At 41.2% G+C, this 22,917-nt stretch overlaps 1 protein-coding gene across 8 annotated transcripts in view; it reads left to right on the forward strand.

The window, feature by feature from the left end:
- CHRM3 (cholinergic receptor muscarinic 3) overlaps nucleotides 1–22,917 on the forward strand; it is a 379,451-nt gene that overhangs the window by 73,314 nt on the left and 283,220 nt on the right. For 7 of the 8 annotated variants that reach the window (XM_080389750.1, XM_080389756.1, XM_080389744.1 and 4 more), the window contains exon 1: nucleotides 1–21,075. This exon is cut by the window's left edge and continues 73,314 nt beyond it. The gene's annotated coding sequence lies outside the window, so the exon portion shown is untranslated. The remainder of the gene's footprint in view (nucleotides 21,076–22,917) is intronic. The other variant, XM_080389751.1, reaches the window with a different exon arrangement.

Genomic DNA, 22,917 nt, shown 5'->3' on the forward strand with positions numbered 1-22,917 from the left:
AAATTTCAGGAGCGTTCTTTCTAACAGGGAAATGCTATAGCTTCCTGATTCCTGACAAATCAAAGGGCAGGCTGAAATATCCTTCCTGAAAAATCTTTTTTGTGGTGAGCTTTGCTGGTTTGGGTTTTTTTGTTGTTGGGGTTTTTTTGTTGTTTTTTTTAAACAATTAAACATTTCTGCTCAGGTAGACTAGAAAGAGTCTTGAGATTATTGGAGAATTTCCCAGGCTAGGGACACAGTCTCCTATCCTAAGCCTTATTAGAAACATAAGTCATCATTTCCTTTGACCTTAATGAAAGCAGCATAGTTAAAGCCAGACTAATAATTTTATGAGACAGAACTACATCTCTCCAGAATACTTGCATAATAATCAAGTGAAGCAGATTTTCAGTAACATCAGGGCAGCAGAAACAGAGCTGCAGAACATACCAAAGCCACAGCAGATAGGCTGGTATGCTTATTTGTCACGTTTATCTAACTAACTAGCTCAATTGCTTCAACTGAAGATGTCTGAAACAGGAAAATCACTTGATTTTTAGAAAAAAGTTATTCTTACAGCTTTTCTTACTCTGAAGCACTGTTTGACTAATATTATATCGATATAATGGTAAATATGAACTTAGTCCTGCAACAGTTACCAGGAAAGCGCTCCTTATTTACTCAGCTGTGAAAATAAATTCAGATATTCTCTTGATAATTATTACAAATATACACTTACGTTAATGACTTCTATTGAAGATGAGCTACAAAACTGAAGTTTACTTGGGAATATTTCTAGCCACATACATAATTGCAGATTTCAGAAAATATCTTCTTTCAACAGCGCACACTACTTCTATGATGCTATCATCAGTCTTGTGTGTAATTTGCTTTTTAATAGTTTCTTTAGAAAGCTGATAGGTCTAATCAAAGCTTGCATAATTTCTGTTTATCATTTAGGGAAGTTAGCAAGTCATCAGCAAAGGAAAACATCTCTGGCAAATAGTACACCTCATCTCATTACTGAAGGATGTGGGCTGGTTCTGTGATGCAATTGCAAACAGTATTAGCCACAACTAGAAAGTTATTTGCACCCATAAACAAATATTAAAGGTTTATAAAAATTTCATCTGATTTTATAACTATAGTAACAGTACTATTACTAAAGTAATTGATATAGAATTAGTAATTATTGTTCCTAATAACACTGCAGCCAGTAACTACTGAAGCATTTTTGTACTTTGGTGAGAAGAAGTAACCAAAAAATATGAATGTATCACTGAAAGTTTTCTTTTTTAGGTAAAATTCAAGTTGTGTTTAATCAAACTAAATTTGACTATGGGAAGTTTGGAGATTTGCAAAATTCTGAAAGAAATATAAGTATTCCTAAATATGAAATATGCAGGAACTGGTGTTCTTGCCAGCAGACAGACGTAATCATCTGTCTAATCAGCAAGAACATTCATTAGAAATAAACAGTCTTTGCTTAATGGCTCCATCCCTTTGCTCTTCAGCTGGTGCAGGTCCAGAGGCAGTCCTGCACAGGGACAGCCGCGGACCCGTGCTCTCCTACCAAAATGTAGCTGGGCACTCAAGCTGCTGTAGCAACAGCCGTCTAGTTTTGTCATTGTTTGTGAGTTTTATGGAATAGCAGACTTCCTATTTTGCTTACTGTTACAACGATTACTCCTTAGAAATGCTTTTGTTATACTCAGCTGACTTTAGCTTTATGAAGGCAAAAGTGCCCTTTTCTATTAAATGCAAAGCCTGCACCTCTCTTGTTCCACCTGCATTGCTCTTACTATCACAACTCCTGATAATACACAGTATTCACAGTCGATGGTTTGACTAATTCCTTTCCTGAATCTTATCTTACACAAGGAGATAACCTAGCTCACCACTATATGTGAATACAGATTATTTTGTGATTTCTGCCCTCATTAACTGTACCAAAATGCTCTTAAGATGAATATGCAGATGGATATTTATTGAATGTAGTTTCAGCACGATAAACAAACACAGGTTTTCAAAGCATTTTGGTGAGCAAAGGAGTATAACCAAACAAATGTTATGTGTTCAGTAATGGGCAAGAGACTGTTTCACGTCCACTCACTCTTTTAAAAGAAAAAACACCAAATTTAATTTTAAATGCTATCTGCATCTGACATTTTATTGCAGACTAGATTGTTGAGACACTGTGGAAAACAAGACTGAAAAGAGTTAAGAAGCAAGGCACAGCACTATCCAGCTTCTTGTGGTGTGTGTGTGGGGCTTTAGAACATTTTCTTGATCTTTAAACTACAGCAGAACTTTACAGGTCTCCAACTTATGGCTAGAAACACTTCTTCTAAATGGTAATGCCTGACTTTAGTAAGAACTAGAACGCAGAAGACATTTTTTTCTTGTTAACACAGAAAAAAAAAGATGGCTTTCTAGTTAGGATGGAGTGGTGAAATTCACCGACCCCAGGACACATCCTCCTTGGTATTGTATTCTGGTGCGTCGCTTATGCTGACATAAAGGCTGCCATCAAAACCATCCCATCTGAAAGTTAGTGTTTTCAGGGAGAAAAGAACTGTGTGATAAACTAAAACGTATCCCTGCAATCATGCCTATTTCGAATTCTGGAGAGATGACAGGAAATCATGCAATATCTCTGTCTGTTCCTATAAGTGTAATATTTCACAGAACTCTGTAAGGCTGCAACTTTCCCTATACACTCTATTAAGTGCAGTGTTGGTAAAATACAATTGCAGCACCGATATACTATAACTTCATATATGGTCTGCACAAAATGTATATAATATTCATGTATACATGTGTGCTTGTGAGCATGTGTGTCTGTGTGCGCACCCATGAAGAGAAAAGCTGTATATAACTGTGCTGTGCTCCCCAGAACAATTTGTGCAACAAACGTTGTCTGTTCGGCTGTGTCTGCCTGTAGAACAGACGCTCTGTCTGAGCAAAGACACTCTCTGAGCATGAATTAAGTTACCCTCAGTATGAAAAGCAATTTATTGGTCCAGTCCCTGATAGATTTCCTTTTCACTCAATTTTTACCTACTGTTAGCAAACCATAGAGCTTTAAAGGGAAAATTCAATAACTGCTTTTCTTATTGGGTACTGTGTACGTGGAAGACCTAGAGCTTTAAAAGCATCTGAACTTGTAAGAGGACTCCTATTCTGAACCAGAAAAAAAAGAGGGGAAAAAAACTATCAAAACCCCCCCAACATTCCAAAGCAAAAAAAGAAACAGAGAGAAAGCCATAGCTTGCTTCTTTGGGGAGATCAGGAGAGCTAGACTTAAATCCTTACTTTTTCTGAGCCAAATCAAAGAGACAAATTCAAGTATCATCCCAATTCTTCACTATCAGGCTGTAAGCCAATTATTTCTCACACTTCATAAAAAAAGGACCTGCTTTAGTCTCTGGACAAAACACAATAAAAGCTGAAATCTCAGACATATTTCCATCTGTAGTTCTTTGAGATGTATAACTACTATTGGCATTTTTCTTTGGAAGTATTCTTCAAAAGAACATATTCTTCAAATGAACAATGCCCTGATTTATTACAACAACTTGTTTATGAAGTTTTTATTACACCAGGAAGATTTCTGCTTTTCTGTTTGCTTTTAAAATGAAGCTAATGCACTTTTGAAAGCTTTTGTTTCATCCTAGTGAGGCGGATTAGCCGGGGTTTGGGAGAAGAGTCTCACTTCTCCTTTATACAACTTCCTTTTCCTCCTTCTCCCCTATGTCCAGGTGTAATTTTTTTCAGCACTCTAGGTTTTTTCCTGTTGATTCTTGATTTTTATTCTAACATGGGCAAGTTAGATGAGTGGTTCAAACTCCTAATCTTTGCCTAATATGTGTGACAGGTTAGACTCAGGCCTTGGTTTTGCAGTTGGCTCGGACAACATGCATGCCCCTCTGCGAGGACTTGCTTTGGTGCTCCCAGCGTCAGCCGTACACGCTGCCTCCTGTATTACTCGTAAGTAACCATTTGGCCTCCCTCCATGTAGCTTGCTTTGTTTTCATGCCGGTAAAGCAAATAGCAATTTTCTTCCTTTATTTATTTTCTTTTTATTTATTTATTTTCTTTTCTAATTTTTCTTTATTTCTTCCTTATTGCTTTATTGTTATATTGCTGCCTTAGTAATACCAGGTAAGTGATATTGGCAGCCGTCTTCCCACAAATGTTAAAATACTAATTGCTTGCTGCCACAGGACAGTTCAGCATTCAAATTCCCAGGACTCATCACTTTCATTCCAAAGGTGAGGACCTCTATTAAGACCAACACAGCTTATTATTAAAAAAGACCAGCCATTAATGATAAATGGCTCCAAGTGTACATTAGGCATTGTATAACTTATACAGAGAGATATGCAGGGTTTTGTGACCTCAAATACTCAGATGCACTCCATATTTACAATGACTTAAATTCTTCCACAATAGCAGTAATACAAGGAAGTTTATTTTGTCATGCTCAGATTTCATAAAATAACATCTTCAAGTATAACTTCCCTATTCTCAGTGAAACAAGCAAGCTTTTGTGTGTTCCAGTACTAACACAGAATGCAGATCCTGAAGAGCATCTTAAATATATTCACGGGAATAAATGATTGTATGATTTTAATATGATTTGGTACAGGATACAGCAAAAGATATCAAGCAGCATTTCCCAGAATTTCTTCAGTGAGGTCAGAGTGACCAGAGGAGACACTATGAAAATTGTACTATAGCCTACAGCGAATGGCAAATTGTGAAGATAAATTATGTGAGTTCACAAAAAACTGGGAACAGAGTATGTGTGTTGGATTCCAAACAGGACTTGAAGTTATAAAATGACACATAGGTGGAAGGAAAGATTTCAGAGTACCTGGAAATGAAAAGCTCATATTTAGAGGAATAGATTGATAGGTAGGAATTTTATTCCCAGTTCTGCCCTTGACCTACAACATGACCTTCAGTTAGTGTCTTGACTTCTCTGTTGGGTTTGGCATAATAATGTACTGTTTTTTTTGTGGAAAATGCCTATAAAAAAGATTCCTTCCATTGAATTGTTTTGGAAACAAACACCAAACCACAAAACATTTTAAGTAAAAAAAAATGCTGAAAACTTATAAAAAAAAAAAAAAAAGTTAAACATTCCAAATGAAGTTATTAATTTGCATTTCCTGTCAAGGATTTTCAAGAAATATTTTCAAGGAAGACAAGCACTTTCCACAGCAACCTTTGTCAAGATACACATCTTCCCATCAAAATTAAGTTTCAGTAGAAAAGCACAGAGCAAATTTGGCCAACAACATCATTATGTTGGCTACTCATATGACTACTCATCTATATATAATGAAACAAGAGTATCAGTGCCCAGAAGGATGTGGCTTTCAGCTGCCCAGGTGGGCTGAATGAGACAGACCCAGCAATTTTGGAGTACGTGACATGCTCCTGCTGAAAGTTCCTTCTGTTTCTCTGCAGTCTCTCCTCCATAGCATGGCAATACACTCAGATGCATCCTTAACATACCTTCTAAGAATATACAGTGCTAAAATAGTTTCCTCTTAGCAGCAAGTCAATCCATGATTCCTTCAATAACATTAATTTATCTTAATCCCTTTCCTTTTAATTATTCCAAATAATTGTTCATTGCTTTCTCACACAGCTCCTACTATCTCATTTATAAACTGACAAGGTAGTGATGGAGTATGTCTGCTCAGCTGACAACAAGATGGAATTATTCCTGGATTTGTTCAGGCTGTAGCACATATAATGACATGCATCTGATAAGGACCTGTTGAATACTCCACAGTATCCATAGGGTTAACTGGCACAGCTTGGAACAAAATGCATACAAGGCATAGACAGAGACCTCCGGAGCCTGAGATGGAATCCTTTACCATAAAGAACATAAAACTGGCTAAGATGTCTAAGATGTCACAGTCATAGGATAAGTACAGAGTAAACACTAAAGGTCTGTGAACAGGATTAGTTTTGTCCAACACATAATTCACAGCATTTCCAGAGTTTCTCTGAAATACCTTTCTTACTCCATGATTTCCTGATGAAGGCAATAAGATGTTACCGATTTCTCAGTTTCAACACACATTTATTTCCCCTCCAAAGCTAAGTCCTTGGTTCTTTCACTTTCCAGTTTCCTGGATGTTCACATGGCAATGAATTGGTTTCATTTTATTAATATAAGATGAGATGGTTTTTGGTGCTAGCTGTTCACGCATCCCTCCTGAGGGCACATGTCATTTTCAAGCAGCTGATTTGGCTTTGACAGAGCTACATTGCAGTTGCCTTAATATTTTCCCAGTTTCACTAAGATGGAGCTTAGATCTTGAGAAAGAGAAGGTTCCCAGCTTTCACTCTGCTTTTACACCCTTGACACATAAAAACCCCACAGACAGTAATTTATAACACCTCTAAAGTAATTCTGCTTGTTGTCTCACTGTGCTCGTCATCACTTCTACTGGATTCAGCCTAGGTCAGCTGTAATTTCATGGCCACATCTACACCTTTCTCATGTAGAGAAAATCCTAGATGACTGAGCTTGATGCCTGCCTGTCTTGTGTAGTCATGTACAGGTAAGTGGATATGATTTGTTGCTTTTCTAATTTAATATTTTACACTTACTTTGGGAAGATATAAACAGAAGAAAGGACAAAGCAGTGAAGAAAGATTAAGTTATTGGAGAAGAGGATAAATCTTCAATAGTTCTATATAAACTATGTAAATTAACTTATCTAGAGCAATTACATTCATTAGAAATAACACAGGTCTGTGCTGTTGGTTTCTTAAATGTCTTCTCTTTATTTGTCATTAAATGTTACCTTTGATTATTGAATAATAAACTTTTGAAATTGAAAGGACACAAGCCCAATCAGGCATCTGTGACCCCACCAATTATCTCTGCTATTTGAAATAGTATGTCTCTTCCCCAAGCTGCTACTTTTAAAACCCTGCATGACAAATAGGTCAAGAGTTCCATATTCTGTGATGTACAAAAATAATGAATCATGTGTTCATTAAAAAAATTGTTTATTATAAAAATTATTAACCTTTCAGTTGAGCTTTTTCTGAACAGTCTTGACGTTGAGAATATTACTTGGCCATTTCTATGCACAATAGATTAAGGCTTGGCATAGTTTAGATGAAACTTCATATTATTATTGTTATTACTGCAGTTATAATGATGTAAATGAGTAATTATTTAGATAATAAAACCAATAGACTTTTTAGGAGAAGGCATTATTTAAAAGAGTAAAGAAAAACTTTTACATACTTGCAATTGGATACTCAAGTTATTTGAACACACTTTTTCGGCATGAGGATTCTAGCCTTGAAATGGATGTTGCTGAGTTTTCAAAAGTAGCCCTTCACAATGTTTGTTAACAAAAATGAACACCTTGTTTCAACACTGGATGTTTTCCTTATGAATTGCAAACTGATGTCCATAGGAGAGTTGTTGGGAGGCTTTTTTAGTATCTATTTACAGGTGGTCACTTAATGGCTGTCCAAGAATCTTAAATGCTGTGATGACATCTCTGAACTTGCTTGTCTGCTTGCTAGCCAACAAATGTGCTCCAACATTACCTGCCTGGCCCATGCCCAGCACAGACAGCACTGAATGACAACATACGAATTCCTGGCCACACAAGCTTTTGTGCTTTTTTCACAATTCCTTGGTATATAAAGATATGAAAAATTATGGTATTTTTTCAAGACCAGACTCAAGGGGGTTTTGGGGTTATTTGGTTGGTTTGGGATATTTTTTTTTCTAAATCTGTCTGTCTGTCTATCCATCCATCCATTTTGGTATAGTATAAAGTTAAGAAATTGAAGGAAAGCACTCGTGATAACATTTCTGAGCTTTGATTTCTGTTCTGAGTGCCAAGCTTAATCCTAAGATTCAGCCTATCACTACTGATACTTCTCTTTAATTTCAGTAAGAGACTGTAAAGTAACATTTCAGAAAAAAAAAAAAAAAGTAAATAACTGCTTTATGATACACTCTGTCCTGTATTAGACATTCTTTAACCCATTTAAAGATGGTTAACTCACGTAATATGGCTTCTATTGGGTCCTGGGATACAAGTCAGGAGGAAAATCCAAGAATAGTTTCCCAATAAAGTCAGATAAATCTCTGCATTTATAATGTGATGGGTAGTGCTGAGCATCAGCTGGATGCATGACATAAAATTACTATATGACTTAAAAACGTAATGTAGCAAATAAAGAACAGCATAACAAGCAAAGATATAATAAAGGTGACTTACAAAATTTACGAGTATGTAAATTATAAATAAGAAGGAAACATGTAAAAAGTTTTACATTTAAAATTAGATATTTTTTCCAAAGAATGTAAAAAATATTACTATCCCATGAAAGAAAGAAAACTTTATCTATGTTCAGAGGTTAGACTACAAAGGTTTGGGGGTATGTACAGATGGAAAAATCTCAGAAAAATCTTAGTTTGAACATAGCTTCAAGGCCAGAGAGACACCATACTACAATAAGAATTTCATAGCTACTAAAATAAAATTAATCTTTTTAGAGTAAATAAATCCCTATCTTTAATATAAAAAGATAACCGTATGTATATAAAGATAAGATCCTTAAACTACCTTTGTGGTTTCTATCCTCGCTCATTTCTTACATCTGAAACATGTCATGTTTGATGTTTCCCTATCATGTAATTTCCTATAATGGTAACTAAAATGAAGTGTATGCTGCCTGTAATTGTTTCTCACATTTGCTAAGCTTTTAATTATTGATATTCTCACTGAAGGATATTTTATACTATATTTATATAATCTTATACTGTTTACCTATAGGCTGACTAAATGAATGAACATTAAATAATATGGTAGCAGTAGAAGTACAGCTGGGACAAATGCCACGAGTGCAGCCTGCTCTGAACATCTGCTCATGAAACTCTGTATTAAGGCCGTTGATATAAAAATGCTGCCCTTCATAGGCTCATCCTTTTGTAGTTGCTTCCTTTATGTTTTCTGTGGGATCTGCACCTTGATCTTTAGCAGGCTTACAGGTTTTCAGAAGTACTTTCATAGACCTATGGAACTACACAGTGCACAACGTACAGCACTAATACATTGCTCTTAAATCGGATTGATTTGGGTGTGTTTGTGGGGTATAACTTGTACTGACAGAAGCTCTTTGGATGTGCTACAAAGTCAGAGGTTGTCCAGTCTTTTTTCACTTAAGTGAATACACAATATTCTTGCTGTGCCAAAAGATAAGAGGCTATATTACACTAAATCCTAATGTTTCCATTTACAGTTAAGGCCATAATATTGCAGTGGCAGAACTACAGGCTAAAAGGTACAGAGTCCTTGAAAATAATTTTTCTACAAACAGTAAAATTTCATTATTCCTGCTACTACCTCAGGATCCAGGATTTGCTTTCCTGAGGGCCTTCTCAAATGTTTCTGAAAGGGTCTGTGTTTCCTTTTTTATAAAAATTCTGAACACAAAAGAGAAGGAAGTTAATCAAAGCAGTTAATCCAATAACTTCATGTTTTGACTTTTTCTATTAGCTTTCCATATCTAGCAATCACAGTCTACTAATATGTAAATCTGTAGTTTGTTCCTTGCTCTTTAACTGATCATGATCTCTATGAACATATGCATGCTTATCAGTATAAATATGTACATTTTAGGCCTTGGCTTCACACAATGATGAAACCCAATATTTACAAAATATATATAATAGAATCCTCCATGTTAGTATGATTCATGTATAACACTAGCATGGAATAAATCCATTTCAGTGTTGGCATAATCATTTGCTTGCAATTTTAAAATGCTCAGGAGTTAAAAAAAAAAAAGAGGAAATAAACTCTTCTCTTGTACCTACCTGTATTACCTTGCCATAAATAATTTCCAGAAAAAGTTGCACATCCAACTTTGAGAAGATGTCACCATGAGGAAAAGTGTGGGAAGATGGAAGTTAGGTTCAGTCATAATCATAACGTGCAGAGTGAGCTAAAAAAAAAAAAAAAAAAAAAAAAAAAGAAAGAGAGAGAGAAAATTCCAGCTTAATTTGTTTTTTTATTATACAATGTGCTGCACCCTCTACCTGAATCTTATTCTGCATTAGTGCAAAGTGCTTTTTAAATTTCTGAGTTGCTTGATCAATTATCCTAACTGACTAAAATATCTTCTGGAATACCCCAGAAGAATATATTTTTTTTATGGGCATGACTTTTGCATATGGATATGAATATGAACATAGCAAAAATATGGAAAATCTACTACTGACTCTGAAGCAGATAATTAGCCTCATGTTGAAAGCTGTTTTAAAAAAACCCAACAACTTGATTTGTGAACCTTTTGACTGCATAATTCCCATAAAATTAATTATACCTCAAATTCAGAAGAGTGGAACATGGGCACTTGCAGGTTGTTAATGTTGCCTTTTTTATTCAGAGCCCTCAAAATAGATCACAAATAGTAATACATTACAATCCAGGGTATCACGGGAAAAAAATGGCCTCCCCTGTCCCTGCATCTTTCCATCTTACCTTTCAAGAGACTGGTGTTTCTCCTGACAGCCCAAACCCAGGAGCAAGCATTTTGCAGAGGCCCTTGGAAACAATTTCAGCTGTACAGATCAACCTTTCCCTATGGATAATTTCCACTTGAATGTAAGGATTTTGGGGAAGCTGCCAAATGCTTTTCCTACACTGCTGAACTGCAGGGATTTTGCTGCAGAGATGGCACCTAACTACACTTCAGGGGACTTCTGTGAGAATTTGTTAGACCTCTGATGATGAAGGTTAACCATTATTGTCTTCATTTGTTTCTGATCTCAGCAGGACTGTACTTATTGCTCTCTAGTCTGCAGCATGACATGCTCTATTGAAGTGATATGGCACAGAAATACACATTTTCCTGTATTGAGTGAATTGGAAAATCATGTGTTTTTAATTAGCTGTAAAAGGACACTACAGCAGCTGGTACTACAAAGCATATGAAAAGATTTGCCTTGCTTTGGCTTTGCACTTGGAGAATCAAACAGTTAAGTGCCTGCTTTTCTACAGTGAGTGATGAATGTGAATTATGTGGATTGGAGAAGGCTTGGGGTTTTAAACAGGCTCTTCCCACTTCACTTTGGTGCTGCCGGGTGGCTGCTAATTTACTCCTGCTCTATTGCCTGTTTCTGGATCGTTACTGAAACTGTGTTAGTCATAGACTCCCTGAGATGTTTTACAACATTTCTTGAATAACAGACAGCTGGTGTACAGTGAAAGCACACCATACAGGCTCCAGTCCTCCTTATACGCTCACTTGTATGCTCCTGGGCAGGGGAGGGCAAAACACAGGAGCCTGCAGAAAGCCTCTGGGGGAAAGAAAGAGGCATCCCCAGATTGGGATTTCTGCCTCCCAGTTTGTTTTGCAAACTGCTCTGCTCTGAAAGAAAGAGAACAGGAATTGCAGGTGGCCAGGTGGTACATTTCTCTTCCTTGAATCTCTGCTTTGGCTTCTGTGATGGAGAAGCTAAGATGCAGTGCCAGATGTACTCCGTTAATATTTCTTGAAACTATGAATTTGTCTCACGCATTCCACGGTACTCATTTTAGAAGGGCACAAACTTCCACTCAGGCCTCAGCTTCCCAGCAATCAGCAATATACTCACTGATTTGAAAGGGATACTGCACAAGAGCATTGAATATTGGGAAGGGCAAGCAATGAACATTAACAGCCAATTAATATTTCCTGTGTTTTGCCACAGCTTGGCCTCAGGCTTTGGAAATATATACAAGCAACTTTCCCATCACTCTCTACTTAATTCATGGATACATGGATTAAACCAGGTTTGCACTTTTCTACATTCTTTTCCCTTCCTCACTATCACTCTCAGATTCTCATCTACTCATAACTGGTAGTATTTACCAAAGCTTACTTACTAAAGTCAGACTTGAGTCCCCTTCAGAGTCCAGCATCACCACTCACAGCACTACCATGCTATTATGATACCACGGAAATATATATGAGTGCTAAATAGCCGGTATTATTTATTGTTATCAAAATTATATACCCTTCAAGATCTGTGCATATCAACCTTAAGGCTTTGGAAATGAGTCACTTTTTAAAAATCATATTTATATACTTTCATGTACCATGTTCTGGGTACTTATGTGAAGAGTTTCCATATTTTGATAACTAATCTGATGTTATTACAGAACACTTTGCCAAAGTGTTGAAATACTGGCTAACACTGCAGCCACATAACCACAGACTTGCTATGCTTACACTTACTTTGCTACACCTTCCAAACTGATTTCTCTAAAGTCTTTTCTCCTCCTCCCAATTTCTGTTCAAGTCACTACACTTTCAAAACACTTCTATAGGTTTTTTCATTGTTTCTAACAAAAATAATGGAAAGTCAGTTATTTCTTATAAGGAGTAGCAAACACATACTCTCTGAAAAATTTCCAGGTCAATGATCAAAAAACATTACCTGCAGCCTAAAGGTGGAGTTGCATGAATTGGCACAGTGCTGATCTGTCTCTGTAGCAATGTGAAGAAGTATCTTTTCCAGCTCATTTGATACTCCATTGAAGAATTTCCTCAGTGTTCTCTATATGAGAACTGGACTCAATCAATTTCCATTAGTGAGAAAGCTATCTCTGGGAAAAAAACAAAACAAAACCAAAAAACCAACCAAACACAAAACCCTTTTAACTCACCATAGCAGAAACACCATTTCATGTTTTTAAAACCTGTCAAAAATTAAATTCATGTTGGCTTAAACAGAAGAAGTAACTTGGGTGTGGAGATACTAAGGATAGGTGAACGGGTCTCTACTCATGATCAGACAACTTCTGGTCTCCCCCAAACTAATGAACTTCATTCTGTCAAGGTGTTTTCCAAAACAGCATCAAACAAGCCAGTAGATGTGCTGGCTTTTCCCCATATAGTACGTACACAATATCACAGGTGGCTGTCCACATAGATCCCCAGCAGCATGTGTAAGTTCACCTATAGAGACATGATGGGTTAGCCTTGGTCAGCTGCCAGACACCCACCCAGCTGCTCTCAGTCCCACTCCTCAAGGAGGAGTAAATAAAACAAAAAGCTTGCAGGTCAGGACAGAGATCACTCACCAATCACCCTCACAGGCAAAACAGACTTGACTTGGTGAAAATGAATTTTATTTAACATTAGGGACAGAGTTGGATGGTGAGAAAAAAAGCCCCAAACTAAAACACCTTCCCCCCACCCCTAATCCCTTTTTCATGGGCCCAGCTTCACTCCCATTCCAGCTCCTCTGCCTTCTCCGCAACCCCGGGCAGTGCAGGGGGATGGGGATGGGGAGTTCAGCCCATGGCAGCTCCCCTGTGCCGCCCCGTCCCCCTGGCGCTGCTGCCTGCCCTGCTGTGGGGCCTCCATGGGCGGCCGCCCTGCCCTGCCCCGTGACCCTGCTCCAGCCTGGGCCCTGCGCGGGCCGCAGCTCCTGCAGGGCACGTCCTGTGGCTGTGACCCCCCCGGGGCTGCGGGGTGACCCTGCTCACCCTGGGCTGTTCACGCTGTTGCGTCTCACAATTTTTTAAAAGTTATAAAGCGTGTTGCCCGTCCTGAGCTGCCCTTCCCGTGAGGCAGGCGGGCGCGGCTGCGGGCCCCGCCATGCCCTGCGGTGGCACCTCAGAGCCGCTGGAGCGGGGGCAGCCCCCGCCGCTCCTCACAGAGCCCCCGCTGGCACCTGGGCACGCACACCTGACACAACAGGTAAACAGAGTCCTAAATGTACAAGTCTGACACATTTTACAAGCGTGTACCTGAAGTACATTAAACAGATTTTAGGGAGATGTGGCTATCTAGGTACTCTGAGGTAACGGAACTTGGCCTACACATTTCCGATGCGCTTTGGATGTTCTGCTGGAACAATACTTACCTAATGTCTGTTCTTACAACTTAGAAGCAATTAAAATATGTCCTTCAAGACTTGAACCTTACCAACCTGAATAATGGGAAAGATTTTTATCAGTTTAAAATATTTGGTCATAAATGCTTAGAAAATGACGCCAAGCAACATGATCTGCCTCTGATTTTGGCCCAGCCAACCCTGTCCCGATTTCTCCGTTGTTGTGTCACCATCCACGTCTGATTGATGGTGCCTCAGCACTTCAAAGTCTGAGATTAATGAGCAAGTGCCCATGTTTTGGTCACCTGATTCTGAAAGAAGGAGTGGGATTTGAATTGTAGAGGTTAAAAAAAGAAAATATTTTTCTTGTCTTGTGATGGCTGAAAGGTCATTCTTGAACACAAGCAGTTTAAATAATTTATCGTGAACTACTGAGTCATAACAGAGTTACTGATCTGTCTTTTACTACGGTGACATTCTATTTTTTCAACTCTGTATTTTTTTATTCTGCAGCAGGATTAAATTGCTCTCAATCTGCAGTAACCAGAAATGTTTAAGCACGCTCCAACTGATAATGATGCATCAGATCTGTACCTTTTATAGTCTGACTAACAGAGAAGTGCCTTGATGAGACTACATGCTAAAAAGAAGTGTTTTGCTTGGGAACAGCAAGCCTTTGTCAGCTTTGAGCGCATAATTTATTTTGTAAGTAGCCTGTGTATACTCACTTTGCAACAGGAGATGATTTGGGACTCTAGCGCTGATCTGCTTTTTGCATTTCTACATTGGCGCTGAGAGTCTTCCTACCTTGTTAAACCTGTCATCTTTATTTTGTGTGCTTCATTGTTCTGTGCAGTCTAGGAGGTTTGATATATCCCTTATTATCTCTTTAGCAACTCTGAAAAGTTTCCTAGAAGTTAAAATAATTACAGCTGCTAGCATTTCAGAAATTTCATTTTGTCTCCAAGGCAAATATCAAATATCAAACCATTTTTGTTTTCCCCTCCTAACTTCAAATATTTATATGTACTGAAGATGTTCCGAATCATATTCCCTGAGAGAATATGAAGTTTGGCCCCTTGAAAAGTGTATCTATCAAAATGTCTTTCCGGTTGCTGATTGCTACTTTGATTGCAAAACTTTCCTTCACCGTACCTGCAAATGCTTCTAGTTGCTGTGTAAAACAATCACAACACCTTTCCTCAAGAAAGTCTTCACAATCCTCTTCACTATGCTTCTTTTTCCTTGTCTTTTCTTTTGACCCCGAACAATAATTACAGACAGGAGCTAAGGCCTCTGCAGGGATATGGGTGTCATTATGAGAAAAAGGTCCACTTAGCAGAATTTCTGTAATTCAAGAAATGAGCAGCAGTGTAAAACCGTCATGGAAAATTAAAAGTAGAGGAGAAAAAACCCCAAACACACACACATAAAAAAAGAAAAGGAAACACTGGATCCTGTTGTAAAGCTGTTGGGCTCCATGCAGAGCTAGCCTCTGTGTTGGTTTGTGTTTTGGTGACATAGCCTGCCTGAGAACAGCAGCTCTTGCGGGTCCCTCTGCTTGGGCAAGGAGCCCACTGGCTGCCACAGATTTCCCCACTTCCAGCTCTACAGCCCAACCACCCCTTTGAGCCCACTGGAGTCTCTTGTCATGCGGTTCCCCTCAGCTGTCCTGCACAGTGTCCTGCCCAGGCTGAGCCAGGGCACCCTTAGGAGGCTGTTCCCTCAGCACAGAAAGAGGTGGAAGCTAAAAACAAGCAAGGTAAAAGCATATGGGAAATCATAACACAGAAAATGACCTATAGAAAAAATCTGGCTTTAAAAGAGACAAGCTGCTGTTACAGGGAGCGTACACTCAATCTATACTTATGCTGGGCACTAGCAGGCACTGGAGGATGAAGGTGGTGTATATATGTTGCTGTTGTATTACATTAAGAAAGACAACTTCATTTCTATATACCTCATTGTTAGATCTGCTATTGCTATTGCATCCGTTTCAAAATTTGAGAAGAATGATATTAAGTTTACAAAGGTCTTGAAAGGATTGATTGTTTCAGAAGAGTTCCCCATTATGTGAAATCAAAATGTTACAAAAATCAAATTGTTATGTTAAGAAATAATAGGCCTAGAACTTGAATTTCAGTCTTGACTAGGCCAGTTTCATGTAGAAAAGGCTCCATGTGAACACACTTTTCTGCTTGTATATGCTTTCTCACAAACAGACATTACATCAAATGCTGTTTGAAATAATCTATCACTTTGGAAAATTGTGAACCACTGTCATCCTTGTTGGACATTCTCTGAAACCATTATGAAACTTGGATGAAATCATACTCTTTTAGAAATATTCAACAGTAGAAAACGCCACAAATTGTGTCTTGTTTTTTCAAATGTGCTTAGTGGTTGGCTGTAGTGCAAGCATGACCATCAGCCATTAACAGGATTTTGATTTTGCTTGCACTACAAGGATCATCTGACTTGATGGAGTGGTGTGTGGTTTGCATGGATTTACATGATAGGAAATCAGATAAAATGCAGTGTGAGTAGATTGTGCCAGACCAACTTGATCCCTTTTTTTAGACAAGATAAATGATTTTCTTGACAAGGGTAATTCTGCAGATTTGATCTATTTGGAGCTCAGTAAAGCTTTTGGCACAGTGACACATGGGGAATTGTTAGTTAAGCTGAAGAGGATGAGGATTAGTACAAGAATGTCAATACAGTAAGGCACGGGCCAAAAGGGAGACAATGAGATGTGTTGTGCTGACAAACCATTGGGCCAGATGCATGCTGCTGGTGAAATTCCTCAGGGAGCAGCAGTTGCTCAGCCTTGGCCAAAGGGAGGGGGATCTGCCAGCTGAGGCTATTGGTGAGACGATCTTCAGAGGTGCTGCCCATACTGACTGACAAGTATCTGGTATCAGAAGAAAAAAAATGGAGTAACCGTAAGGTCACAATAAGGCATAAAGTGAGAAATACAGTGAGGCAAAATAGGATAATACACGTAGGAGCTAAATACAGGAATTTCTGCCATGAGCTGGGAGTTATCACCTGGAAACAAAAGCAGCAAAAGAAATACTTGTCTATACTGTTTGGCCAGAGGGTAACTACTAGCCAGCAATGTGATGAGGTGGTGAAACAGCTTACAGTCCAGAGCACTCACCACTTCTGAGCTCTTTCTAACTGGTCGTATTCAGCACATTGTGTAAAATATAGATTTCACCCATATTAAAAGAAACAACTCAAAAATAAAGATGATGCACAAATGCAGCTTGGATAAGCAGAAGAGAAGAGATGAGGACCCATGTTAAAAAACAGGAGTAGAAAGGCACAGGTTTAGCCTAGCAAAACTTGGGGGGGGGAGACACATCATAAAGATCTTAAAACAGGAGAACGGTGAGCTAGCTCACGACGAGGTCACACAAGACAAATGGGTATAAAGCATTCAGAAAAAAAAAATGGCTTAAAAATAGAAGTTCCTAACTATTACAGACATGTTCTGCTGTTCCAGAGGAGCAAAAATGGAAAGAGCAAAATATAAAAAATTATCTTAATCATCTGAACTTCTGAATGAAACTATGTGATTCCTGATTCCATGTGATAAATGACGCCAAGGCTGAGGAAGTGGTGTTGCCCAAGAAGGTCCTGCAAGGATAACTTCAAGGAGTGCTCAACATAGATAACTGAGTTGATTTCTTAATGAGCTTGTTTGGATCTTACCTGCAAATACACAACCACAGAGCATCCAGAGGATGACTGCACAGATTCTGGGAATAGCAGTGGCATTCACACAGGTATGAAAATCACAGGAGGCAAGGGATGCAGTCTCAGCATCAACAAGGACGAGGTTGCAGGCTCAGTGGTCCTCAACAAAAAGTGTGTGTTGTGCATCAGTTTGTCCAGTCTTCCAACTGCATGTTGCTCAATTCAATGTCCCCACCTTTCTCACAGTGCTGTCCTCTGTGAGGGCTGGCATGTTCCTGGTGACTTGGTCGTGATCCTCCATGGCATCCTACTCAGCAGTTAAGTTTTATGCCATTCATTGAGAGAAGAAACAAATCAAGACAACGAGAGATGTGCAACTTCTGATGCCAGATTTGCTTCCTATTCCCTTAGATACCTCATGAGAGATAATCAAGTAATTTTCCTACTTAAAAAATCAAATAAAACAAGTCTTCTTATTAATCTTCACGTCTGTCCCTTCTTCAGAATATATTGGTAAAGACCCTAGAGGCTTATACATAGGAGCTGTACTATGCAGGTTTGAACCTCTGGTCTCTGCTCAGCTATCTTGTTAAATTCAATGCATATTTTACATAAAGGGTATTATTTAGCAGTGTCACTGCAAAATTTATTCTCCTACATCGGGCTTCCCTAAACAGTTCCTTGGCTGCCCTGAAACTTAACTTCTTTATATAAGGCATTATCCAATATGTGTTTTCTAGGATCAATGATTTTAATGTGTATACACTTGCGTTAAAGGCTCATTTTGCATGACTCAAGGTTAAATGTATTTATGGTACACAATTGTACTAGACAACTGGCCCCTGATTTATAAAGTATTGATACATGTCTTAAATTAAGGGAAATTCAAAGCCAAGCAGATCTTAAGCTTGCTTTGGATCTTTAAAAAAAAAAAAAAAAAAAAAAAAAAAAGTTTTCTGAAATACATTCTGCATAAATGCAGTTACGGTAGATACAAAGCTATACATTTTGATCCTGGTCTAATCATGCTGTGATTTACCATTTGGGAATTCCTCCACCCCCCCACCCCCCGATACGAATGGTCTGTGGGTTAGTATATTATCCACCTCAGCCAGAGATCATCATGGCCGTATTTTGTGTGCTCGCAACTGGGAAGCCCTTAAGAACTGTAACAGCTAATACGAGAGACAAAGGGGAAAATTCAGTCAAAGTAGCTAGGATTTTTTTTTTTTCATATTTTTTTAGTTACAGCTTCAATGGCATAAAAAGAAATGCACTACTACTACTACTACTACTAGTATAATCTTAAAACCCAAGCGTGCGTCCTGTGACCTCATCCCTGACACGCAGGGGTGCTGAGCCGCTGAGCCTGTGGCAGCTGGGGTGCAGGAACTCCAAGGACAACCGCACCCTGAAGGGTCACCGGAGACAGCTCAGTCACGGGGGCTCTCAGCTGCTCTGAAACCCCAGCCTAGTGTTAACAGGGAGCAGCTCTTTCTGACGCTATTTTTAGATGCAAGGTAAAAGGAAGAGCATAGATGGGCAGTAAAGCAAACATATGCAGAGCTCCAGAACAGAGGAATCTTTGCACACCAAAAACTCTTGATCTTTTCACATATGTTTTTTTTCTTTTTCATCCCACAGGTATTTTTAGTGTTATGAATTACTTATTAGATTAATTGAAACCCTGTAGATTTGTAATTTTTCTTGTTTAAGCACTGAAAATATAGTACTCCAAATTTTATGTATTCTTTCACAGGCTCTGCTCATGACTACTTGTCACTAAAGAACCTGAGGGATCTTCTGTGAAAATCCTGGCATCAGAGTGTAGGACGCAGCACCCTGTGTGAGTGACTGTGGTACCTGGCTGGCACCAGTGGTGCGGAGCGTGAAGAACTGCCACCCAGGGCTGGCCGTGTTTCGGTAGCAGGACCTCCAACAAGCAGGTAATCCTTCTTTACTGAATGTATAAGGTGCGAGACGGACCCCAAGTTTTTACAATTTCTTTCTGAAGGCAGTAGGTAATTGAAATAATATTACTTTATGAAATTAATAGAGAATCAGAGCCTTCCAAAGTGTAGACTGTTGTTTTGTTCATATTTTCCGGAGCACCAGCCTGTGAACTTTTCTCTTACATGTAACCAAGAAATACACTCACAGGCAAACAGAACACACCCTGCTCCCTCACACCACAGCAACTTTACAGCAAGCAACACGGACTGCAAAAGCAAGTGCTAAAATTGAACTTTCTCTGTGTTGAATGACTTCAACTTAAATTTATTTGTCTTTTATAACTGAAAAAACATGGAAGTAAGAAACATGGAAGTGTGAGGCACCTCGGTTTACTGGAATAATTTATCTCATACATTTATAGGTTCTTTTAAAAGGCAAAACTTTTCCTACATTCTTCTGGTTCAACCTGTTTTAATTGTGCATAAGCATGCATTAATACATTACTTGGCTTTCTGTCAGTTCATAGCATAGCCTGATGAGCTGATAGGGGAGAATATCTTAAGCAGGTCTTTTGAAAGATTGCTAGTAATGAATCAATACCAAATTAACATATATTACGGAGCTATATGATGATATGTGACTTGGTTGATGCTATATGCCCCATGAAGAGGCACATTCAATATACAACGGAAAATTATTTACTTTCCACAAACAGGACCGCAATCTGCAAGCAATAGCTGCTCATACGTCTCAATTAAGAGCAATACAAATAAACACACACACACACCCCAAACCAAAAAAAAAAAAAAAAGAAAAAAGAAAAGAGAGAAAGAAGCAGCCGTGGCAGGCTAATGGAAGCCTTCCCCGCGTAACCTCGTTTTCCGTGAGTCCTTCCTACTCGGCGGGCAGTTTGCGAGGGCAGGGGGTGTTTACTGCAAACCGCTGCTGCGACCCCGCTGCCCCACCGAGGCCAGGGCCGCCGCCCGCCCGCGCCCCGCCGCCCCCCGCAGCAGGCCCCCGGGGCAGGGGCGCGCCGGGCCGCCCGGCATCGCGCCTCCGAGGTGCCGCTGCCGCCCGCTGCCGCCCGCTGCCGCCACGCTCCCCGCGGGGCCGCCCCGGGGCACCCGCTCGGGCCGGGGGCGGAGGGGGCGGGGGGGGGGAGGGGCGGGGCCGGGCCCCGTGAGGTCAGCGGCCGGCGGGCCAATGAGCGGCGCGGCGCGGCGGGCGGCGGAGGCCGGGTGCCCCTCGTGCGGCGGCTGCATGGGGAGGGCGGCGGCGGGCGCGGGGCGAGGGGTGCGGGTGCGCCCCCGCCCGCCCAGGGGGCGAGACTGAAGGAGGCGGCGCCGCTGCCCGGGCACAGGTGTGGCGGCGGCGGTGCGGGCGGGTGCGGAGCGCCCTCCTCCCGGCGGCGCCCGGCGGGTGATGTGCCGGCCGCCGGGGGCGCGCCGCCCGTGGGAAGCGCGCTCCTAACGCCACCTGGGCGCCGCGGGGAGCGCTCGGCGCGGAGCGGAGCGGGCGGTGCGTGGTCGCCGGGCAGCGGGCAGGTAGGAAGGGGAAGCGCCGGGTCCTTGGGGCTTTTGTTTGGCTTTGCTCGCTTGTGCGTGGGGTGCCGGCGGCGGGGAGCGACGTGCGGGACCGCCCGGTCCGGCAGCGCAGCGGGGATCCCCGCGGGGAAAGTTGCGGGGACGGTCTCTGTGGTGGGGCGGCTTGAGGAGCCGCGGGGCCCCCCGCCTGCCGCTCCCCGTCCGCCCGGGGCGGGGGGCTGCGCTTGGGGCGGCGGCCGCCGGGGGGCTCCGCGGACCGCGGCGGGGCCGTCCCTCTCTCCGCGGGACTCGGAGGAGCGGCCGCTGCCGGCGGCTGCTGCGCCCCTGGAGCGGCGAGGGACCGGCCGCCCCGCCGTGCGCGCCCGGGGGCTCGCCCCTCTGTGGGGCCGGTGGGAGCGGGCACCGCGCAGCACGGCGCGCCCCGGGAGACCCGGAGCGCGGCTCGACGTGCCGCCGGCTGCCGGGCTTGTCCTGCCGGGCGGTGCGGGAGGGCACAGCAGTGCGCGGTGCTCCCCGGCCGGCCGCTGCCCCCGGATCGTCCCCGGGCACCGGCGCGGTGTCTCCTCCGTTCGGGATCAAGCGAGGTTCCTCGGGGCGGTGTGCCGGGGTGCGGACTGTCGTGCAGCTGGAGTTTGGGAAGGAGTCCGCGGGCTGGCGCACCCACCGGGCTGTCTGAAGCAGCAGAGCCCAAGAATTTACTTAAAACCAGAGCGAGCTGTGTGCCCTTCGCTGTGTTGGAAAGTCTCGGGGCAGCGAGACTTAGATGGGCTCAGGCGTGCAGGGCGATGGATCAGCTGCTGTGGGTTTTCTTACTGATTAACAGGCTTCTGATTGTCTGGGATTACTTTATGGAAAAATGCAAAACCCAGCAAATATCTGCGCTGACCATATATAGAAGCAGCCACAGACAGAAGAACTGTAACATTGCTGACACACGTCGAGAAACTTCAAAAAAAAAAAAGGCAAACAAAAGCTGGGATATGTCCTGAGGATGTTTTTGCCCAAGCGATATATTTTTCCTGTGCTTATACCCTACATTGACTGAAATGTTTATACTTTTTTTTTTATTTGCATACCTATACACCTCAAAGTTGGTGAATGACGTATTGATTTTATTTCATCTGCTTCTGTATATTTAATCTGTCAGTGTTTTTTGCTTGCTTGTGTTGGACCAGGACTGTAGTAGGTTAACAGTGCGTTTTCCAGAATGGAAGCCTGGTTTGGTGGCTTTCAGAAATGTGTGTCAGCATGGAAGCAAGCCGGTCACTCTTACAGCAGCAGTTCTTCATGGCATGGAAGAAGCATTGCAGGGTTTTCTGATGTTTTGTGGCCTAAAAAGTTTTCATGTTTTATGTGCTTTTTAAAATTTTAATTTCCCTTTATTTTTTAATAGATCTGTTTTTTACCGGGAGCTTTTACATTTATCTTACTGCCCCGTAGAGCAATATGACGATTAGATTTGCCAGTGCTGAATCTCATTCAAAGTACCATGTTTTTACTTTGGTGCCATGTGCGTGTTAACAGGGTAACTTCAGCTTTAGGGAACAAGACTTGAACTGAAACACTGAAAACCATTCTCTTGGACTCTTTTGGATGTAGCAGTTTTGCTAGATTTTAATAGCAAGCAGTGAAATCCTCCAGGGATAATCTAGTATGAAATTCACCTGACTTGCTGCCAGCTATATCAAAACAGGTTGCAAGTTTTCCTCTTTCGTTCTATGAGCTGCGCTTTGCCGCCAAATCCAGAAATTGAGTTTGGTATCTTTTTGAATGAAATGTGAAAGGAAATAGAACCTCATTTATTACAGAAACTGTTGTGAGGTGCAGATTCAAGTCCTTTTG

This window comes from Falco punctatus (assembly GCF_963210335.1).
Source record: "Falco punctatus genome assembly, chromosome: 5".
NCBI lineage: Eukaryota > Metazoa > Chordata > Aves > Falconiformes > Falconidae > Falco > Falco punctatus.